General features: G+C 52.7%; 1 pseudogene; it reads right to left on the reverse strand.

Annotated features, from left to right (window-relative positions):
- Nucleotides 1–614: 614 nt before the first annotated feature.
- LOC108298759 lies at nucleotides 615–2,188 on the reverse strand (annotated as a pseudogene).
- Nucleotides 2,189–8,291: the final 6,103 nt, after the last annotated feature.

Below are 8,291 nucleotides of genomic sequence, written 5' to 3' on the forward strand. Positions count from 1 at the left end.
CTGGCCTCAGCCTCCCAAAGTGCTGGGATTACAGGTGTGAGTCACCACGCCCAGTGCCTTATCCACAAATTTGGATTGAGCCACAGGCAGAAGATTGAAAGCGTGTCCTTCCTCCTTCCCTACACTCATGCCAGCTCTCTGCTCTAGCTTCTCTTGGCCCCACTAGCTACTGATGCCAGGGGCAGGGGCAGGAGGCAGAGCTGGTACCAGGGAGGTAGGATGAGGTCTTGTCCTCTCTGCCCTTTCATAGCATTCCCCTTTGGAACTCGGTCCTCTCCTGGCTTCCCAGGGTCTAGCCAGGTGGCCCTGTTTTCCATGGCCTGCCCCTCCACTGTTCCTCTCCTGTACAGCCTGCCCCTGTGGAAGACAGGATCTCAGGTGACTTTGATCTCCATGGTACAGTCCTCTGGGTTTTCTGTCCTTCATGACTAGGCTCATTGGAGGTTCCATCTCCGGAGCTTCTATCAGTAAGGGTCTGATCTGGGGTGGTTTAGTCCTCCAGAGATCGAGGCCACCATGCTCTGGCCCTGACAAGGTCCCATCTGAGATGATGTGGTCCTCTGAGAGGCCCAGCGCTTGTGTCCTGACTGCTCGGCAGTCAGGCTCTTTGTGGTCTAGCGCTTCCTCCCACACAGCCGCTTGCACTCCGCCTGCAGCTGGTTGTGGTCCTCGCGCAGGCGCTGCCTGGCCACACTGGCCGGGCTCAGGCTCATGTGCAGCACTTTGGTCTTGCTCTGGTCATAGTGGCCCCACAGCGTGCGCTGCTCCAGCTGCGCCTCCAACATCCTCTTTTCCTCCTCTAGCCAACTCAGCTCTCCCTCCAGCTCCTTGACCTTCAACCTGAGCATGTCCACCTCCTCGCTGGAAAACAGGAAGCTTTGCTCTGGAGAGCTGGACTGAGACTTTAGCATCTGCACCTCCATCTCCAGCATGTCTGTTCTTTGTTTCTGGCCTCCCAGCTCCTCCAGGGCCTGCAACAGCTGAGCCTCCATCTCAGCGCTGTGGCCGTGCACCTTCTGCACCATGTCCTCGGCCTCCTGTGTGCATGCGCCGGGTCAGCTAGGGCAAGTACTCGCTCGGGGTCAGCTCGCTGTCATAGGAGCCCAGGATGGCCCAAATGCCGTCCCCTCCCTTGGTGAGCAGCAGGACGCATTTCTGGAGTCTCCAGGCCAACGCTTCGTGGGTCTCACACTTCTTCCTTTCCTCCGGCAGCTGACCGCTGACCTGCTGGCGCTCCTCCTGCAGCTGCTGCCTGGCCTTCTCCAGCTCCCAGGCGTTGCTTCTGATGGCGCTGTTCTTGTTCTTCAAGGCAAGCTCCCTCTGTTGCAGCTCCACCACGCATCTGGAAAGATATTCCGGAGTCCTGACACTCAGGCCCGTGGTCTGCTCCAGTCTCTCCCGGCTTTGCAGCTCGGCCAGCACCCTCTCGTTCTCCAGCTCCAAGCCAACCAGTGTCGCCTGCATCTTCTCCTGGCACCCCAGCTTCCTCTGCAGCCCTTCCAGCTCCTCCTGGAGCAGCCCGTTGGTCTCTCTCATCTAACTGCAGGCGCCCGCTCTCCTCCTGCAGCTGTTCCAGCCTAGGGAGTCACACCGGCTCAGACTTTACAACTGCAGCACCCTGCTCTTGCAGGGACAGCTTCTGCTCCAGACCCTTAAACCGCTGCTTGTGGTTTGCTCTCACTTCCTGGTGGGCCTGGAGTTCCTGGATTTTCTGATCAGCTTCCTGCCAGTTTTTGTGCTGCAGGTCCAGCTGCTCCTGCAGCTACCGTTTCTCTGACTCCAGGCACTTCACCCGCATCTCCTGGCCCATCACGCTCCACTGCAATTCCGAGATCCTCCCCTTCAGTACGCGTTGATGGTCTTGCCGGCCTGGGCCAGGCTGTCCTCTTTCTCGTGCAGCCTCTTGCTGGTGATGCCCAGGCTCTGCCGACACTGCCTGTTGGCTCCAGCTGCTCCTGCATCTTTTAAGCTCCACCCTGGCCTCTCACTCCTGAAGCTGCAGGCTGCGCGTCAGGAGCTGCTGCTTGCGGTGGATCTCGTGCTGCTTGCTCTGCTGGTACTGCATCTGCAGAGAACCTGGGGCCGAGGTGTTATCCAGTCCAGACCCTCCCTCCACACGCGGAGAGATGAAGTTGTTCAAAGCTTACAGGGTGGATGTAATGGTGGCGTTTTCCCACAGGCTTTCCATGGTTGCTTTCGAGATTAGGGAGACTGTCCCACAACTGGCTGTCTGCAAGTAGGAGCACAGTGGGGCCGATGGGTAATTCTCAGTCCGAAGGGCAGGGTAGAGTATAATCAAGGGCCCCATGGTGGTAAAATCAGCAAGGACGGCAGAAATTCAGAGGAAGGAAAAACTGGTGCCAGCTGGAATAGGACAGAGAAGCCTCACAAAAAAGATGATGGACAGAGGAGGGAGGGGGTTCTTGGAGGAGACAAATAATTTATATAATGTCATTAATACCTAGAATACTATTTGATACATTAAAAAAAAGAAAATTCTCCTGAGGCAGGAGAATCAATTGAACCCAGGACATGGAATTTGCAGTGAGCTGAGACCCCGCCACTGCTCTCCAGCATGGGCGACAGAGCGAGACTCTGTCTCTAAATAAATATATAAACTTGATAGTGTTTGTTAAAATATTGAAAGTACACACCCTTGGGCCCAGGAATGCCACTTCTAGAAATTTATCCTTCAGTTACGCTTACACAAATGATAATTATATGCTCAAGGATTTTTGTTGCAGTATTCCATTAATCCCAATAACTGGAAAAATGACTGAATAAATTATGTTAGATCTGTCCAAATAATACACATGATGTGAAGGTTCTCCAGAACAAGGAGATAGTTGTTTTTTAAAGCAGCTTAGAGGCCGGGTGCAGTGGCTCACACCTTTAATCCTGGCACTTTGGGAAGCCAAGGCTGGAGAATCCTTTGAGCCAGTAGTTCAGAACCAGCCTAGGCAATACAGAAAGACATCATCTCCAAAAAAAAAAAAAAAAGAAAAAAAAAGCTGGATGCGGTGGCTCATGCCTGTAATCCCAGTGCTTTGGGAGGCTGTGGCTGGAGGATCGCTTGAGTCCCACAGTTGGAGACCAGCATGGTGAAACCGCATCTCTGCAAAAAATACAAAACTTAGTCACAAGTGTGGTGGTGTGCATCTGTAATCCCAGCTACCTGAGGGTTGAAGTGGGAGGATCACTGGAGCCCAGGAGACTGAGGTTTCAGTGAGCCAAGACTGCACCACTGCACTCCAGCCTGGGCAACAGAGTGAGTGACACCCATCTCAAAAATATAATGAATTTTTTAAATAGGCTGGGTGCAGTGGCTCACGCCTGTAATCCTAGCACTTTGGGAGTCCGAGGCGGGTGGATTGCCTGAGCTCAGGAGTTCGAGACCAGCCTGGGGAATATGATGAAACCCTGTCTCTACTAAAAATAGAAAAAATTAGCCGGGCGTGGCAGTGTGCACCTGTAATCCCAACTATTTGGGAAGGTGAGACAGAAAAATCTATTGAACCCAGGAGGCTGAGGTTGCAGTGAGCCAAGATCGCGCCATTGCACTCCAGCCTGGGTGACAAAGCAAGACTCCATCTCAAAAAAAAAAAAGAGTTTTTAATAAAGCAGCTTAAAGTAATGACAACAACTATACAGTTTTGTTACCGTTTCTGTTTTTAAACAGAAGAATGTGCTAATATGTGCAGGCACTATCCTGAAGGCTGTAGTATAAAGAGTAAGTTTCATCTCTAGGAAAGCTGATAGATGTATAGGGGAGGTGGGACGTGCGCTTGAGGGAGGCTTTGTCCTTATGTAACTTTTGTGCTTTGTAACATGTATATAGATTTTTCTATTTCAAAAAAAGCAATTTACATTACATTGAGCATCTATTATGCAGCAGACTGTGTGCCGTGCCAGATGATGGCGATGTGACAATGAGTAAGATTAGCGTGGACACCTTCTGCTGTCACAAGGCTTATCATCTGGTGAAGAGACAGACACTAAAACAGTGAGCATGCAAAGAAACACCCAATTACAAATTAAAGAGAGCTACGAAAAAGCAGCCAGGCTACTAGGAAGGGATCAACAGAGACGAGGACTTTATTTGTTATTTTATTTTATTTTTTGAGACAGAGTCTCACTCTGTCACCCAGGCTGGAGTACAATGGCGCGATCAAGGCTCACTACAACCTCTGCCTCACAGGTTCAAGCAATTCTCCTGCCTCATCCCCCCAAGTGGCTGGGATTACAGGTGCCTGTCACCCCACCCAGCTAATTTTGGTATTTTCAGTAAAGATGGGGTTTCACCATGTTGACCAGGCTGGTCTCTAACTCATGACCTCAAGTGATCTGCTCACCTTGGCCTCTGAAAGTGCAGGGATTACAGGTGTGAGCTGCAGTGCCTGGCTCAGAGATGCATCAGGACGGGCTTCTCCAAGTTAGAATTAAGGAAGAGCATATTGCTGGGCATGGTGGCTCACACCTATAATCCCAGCACTTTGGGAGGGTGAAGTGGGCAGATCACCTGAGGTCAGGAGTTGAAGACCAGCCTGGCCAATCTGGTGAAACTCCGTGTCTACTAAAACAACAAAAACAAAAAAAACAGGCTGGGTGGCTCACGCCTGCAGTCCCAGCACTTTGGGAGGTCGAGGCAGGCAGATCACAATGTCAGGAGCCTGACCAACATGGTGAAATCCGATCTCTACTAAAAATACAAAAATTAGCCAGGCATGGTGGCACACACCTGTAATCCCAGCTACTCGGGAGGCTGTGGCAGGAGAATCTCTTGAATCTAGGAGGCGGAGGTTGCAGTGAGCCAAGATTGTACCATTGCACTCCAGCCTGGCGAAAAGAGTAAGACTCTGTATAAAAAAGAAAAAAATTAGCCAGGTGTGGTGGTGGGTGCCTATAATCCCATCTATTCTGGAGGCTGAGGCAGGAGAACTGCTTGAACCCAGGAGGCAGAATTTACAGTGAGCCTAGATCCTGCCACTACATTCCAGCCAGGGCAACAGAGCGAGACTCCATCTTAAAAAAAAAAGTACCTCTCTTAAAATGCTGCTTTTTTGTGTAAAACCTGAGCATGTGTCTCCTTATACATCTGTAAGCTTATGGGCAGGGTGTTCTCAGTGTGTTTGCGCTGAGTGCTCACTGAGGACGGTAACCAGTTCTCATTTTCCTTATTACGTAATAAGAACAATTTAATCTTCACAGCAATCTTATGAGGCACACATTCCTTTTTACAGGTAAGGAAACCGAGGCTCAGAGATGTCACAAAAAGTGCCAAAGGCTGCCCAGAAAGTAAGTGGCAGAGGAGGGCTGAAACCCAGGGCTGTGAAATGGCAAGGCCCCTGCCCTTAGCTGAACACCAGGTAAATGTGCAATGAACAAATGAGTGAACCTCGTGGCACAGATGGGGAAACTGAGGTCTAGACAGGCACCCAGGAAGGTGGTGGATGGCAAGGCTGAAAACTCAGCCTTCACCCTGCCAGGCCAGGCCCTTTCCAGTCCCTGCTGCCCCAGGGCTGTGGAATCCTAGCCTGGCTTCTGCCAGGCTCCCCTGCAGCTGGGCAAACAGGCAGTGGGTGGGACTGGGCACGATTACCTTCTTGCCTGCCTGAGGTCTGCTGGGCTCTGGCTGAGCTCTCTGGCCTCTGCCCTGCACCCCCAACTTGGAACCCAAGGGGGTCATGGTTCTCTCTGCCCTGCGTCCCCAGGGATGCACCTGATGAGTTTGCCTTCTCACCCAGAGAGAGGTGAAGACATCTCCTCACCCAGAGAGGGCTCCAGGCCCCACTCCCAGGGAGAGTCAGAACTCCCTGGTGCCTACAGGTGCACTGTGCTAAGCCAGTGTGAGCACCCTGGGCTGAGAAAGCTACACGCATACGCTGTATATGCACAGGGGCTCAGACTCAGGGGGCTGTGGGGAGTCCCGGCAGCCACATGGGGATTGGGCTCACCCCTGCAGCACCCCTTCTAGAAAAGCCCTTCCAGAGCCAGAAGGGGCTTCTGAGGATGGCTCCTGGAAGGGCTGGGTTCTGCCGTCCTTGAGTGACCGACCTGCCCCTGCTTTCCAGAGTGTTCCTATTCTATCTCCTTCCCCTCCAGCTGCTCTCGGTTCCCTGCCCTCATCCACCCAGGAGGCCACTGCCCGGGGAAGGGGCCAGGAGCTCTGAAATAAGCACACTCAGTGCACATGAGCCAGCACCAGGGTGCTCCCACCCAGGAGATGACGGGGGGACTCCAGCTCACCATGGAGCCTCAAGTCCCAGCTTAACTGTCCCATCTCAGCTCAGTGCTGCCCTCAGGGGGCTCACGAGTCTCCCTTCCTCCCAGCAGCCACGCTCTCTGGTGTTCTCGGCCCCAGGGGAGCGGAAATCTTGTCCCGAAATGTCAAGCTGAAGGACTTCCTGGACACTTGCTGCAACCGAGGTCTTCAAATTCTACTTCTTCCAGTGGCAGGATCCACTGGACAGAGGAAAGCTTCCCACCTTGCCTGTTCCTCCTAACACCCAAAAAAGTTGGGCTTGTGATCTGTGGGGAGAACAGCTCCCGCTGCCACCCATCTGCTGCCCAATTCTTCCCCCTCTGTCCGCCCCAGCCCTGTCCTCAGGCCAGGATCTGCCACCGTCACCCTCCTTCTCCCCAGCCGAGAACTAGAGATGAAAATGCAGTGTACGCTGCCCCCTCGTGGGAGTAAGAAAAGCACATGTTTCTCATAGCTGCTCACCTTAACCCACTGTCCTGGGGACCCCACCCCAAATAATAAGGCAACCCAAGGAAAGCGACTTTGTTCTGCAAATGCAACTTCAAGAAAAGTCTTGCTCCTGGTCTAGGCAGGCGGATCATGAGGTCAGGAGTTCGAGACCAGCCTGGCCAAAGTGGTGAAACCCCATCTCTACTGAAAATACAAAAACTAGCCGGGCGCGGTGGCTCACGCCTGTAATCCCAGCTACTCGGGAAGCTGAGGCAGAAGAATCGCTTGAACCCAGGAGGCGGAGCTTGCAGTGAGCCGAGATCCCGCCACTGCACTCGACAGAAGCAGAGCAAGACTTTGTCTCTTAAAAAAAAAAAAAAGAAAGAAAAGTCTCAAATCTGTCCTATACAGAAATTCTGGAGAAGCCACTAAGAGTGGCCAGAGGACAGGCCCTTACTTCCTCTCCCTCATTCCTCGCCCTGGTCCTCATAGAGGCACCTGGAGTAGAAATTTCTTGTGCAGACTGGGCGTGGTGCCTCACGTCTGTAATCCCAGCACTCTGGAAGGCTGAGGTGGTCTGACCACCTGAGGTCAGGAGCTCAAGATCAGCCTGGCTAACATGGAGAAACACCATCTCTACTAAAAATGCAAAAAAAAATAGCTAGGCATGGTGGCTATGCACCTGTAAATACAGCTATCCAAGAGGCTGAGGCAACAGAATCACTTGAACCCAGGAGGCAGAGGTTGCAGTGAGCCAAGATCATGCCACTGCACTCCAGCCTGGGCGACAGAGCGAGACTCCATCTCAAAAAAAGAAAATTCCTCAACCAACTCCTTGCCAGGAGTTCCCTTCTGTTCTCATACTTTCAGGAACAGAGAGCTGACTACCTTCAAGGCTGACCGTCCTCTTTTCTGTGCCGGGCACTGGGAACACTGATGGTGCAGATCCACCCGTGACCTCCTGGGACTCTCACGCTACTCCCTTAGCTGGAGCAATGGGCGAGAAAATGTGGGTTGCAGGTGTGCCAAATGCACAGGATGAGAGCCGCCAGTTCCCACGGACCTACACCCCCAGCTACCTCTCCTCTGGGATCTTGTATGCAAAGGGATTCGATTCCAGGATCTTGGAGATGTCTGCAGTCCAGCTGCCTCCTTGCTTTTGCTTTCATTTGAGAATCAGCCAAAGTTCCCCAAGCACCTGCTCCATGCCAGGTCCCTCGTGGCACTTTGCCCCATTTAGTCCTCGCAGCTTGCTGGGAAAGCGATGTGCTATCGCCCACTGGGCAGCTGGGGACAGAGGCACGGGAGGTCACTTGCCCAGGATGACACCTCTAGTCATTTGCATAGTTGGATCTGGCCTCAAGCTTGCTGGGGGTTCTTGGAGCCCATGAAGGATTGACCAGAGCAATGCATGAAACTCCATCTTGGCACCAATGCCTGTGCTTCCCTCAAAGGACCTGGGTCTGGCCAGGCGCTGTGGCTCACGCCTGTTAGCCCAGTAGTTTGGGGGGCCAAGGCAGGCAGATCATGAGGTCAGGAGATCGAGACCATCCTGGCCATGGTGAAACCCTGTCTCTACTAAAATACAAAAAATCAGCCA

The sequence above is a fragment of the Cebus imitator genome, unplaced genomic scaffold, assembly GCF_001604975.1.
Source record: "Cebus imitator isolate Cc_AM_T3 unplaced genomic scaffold, Cebus_imitator-1.0 Scaffold1072, whole genome shotgun sequence".
NCBI classification, from domain to species: Eukaryota; Metazoa; Chordata; class Mammalia; order Primates; family Cebidae; genus Cebus; species Cebus imitator.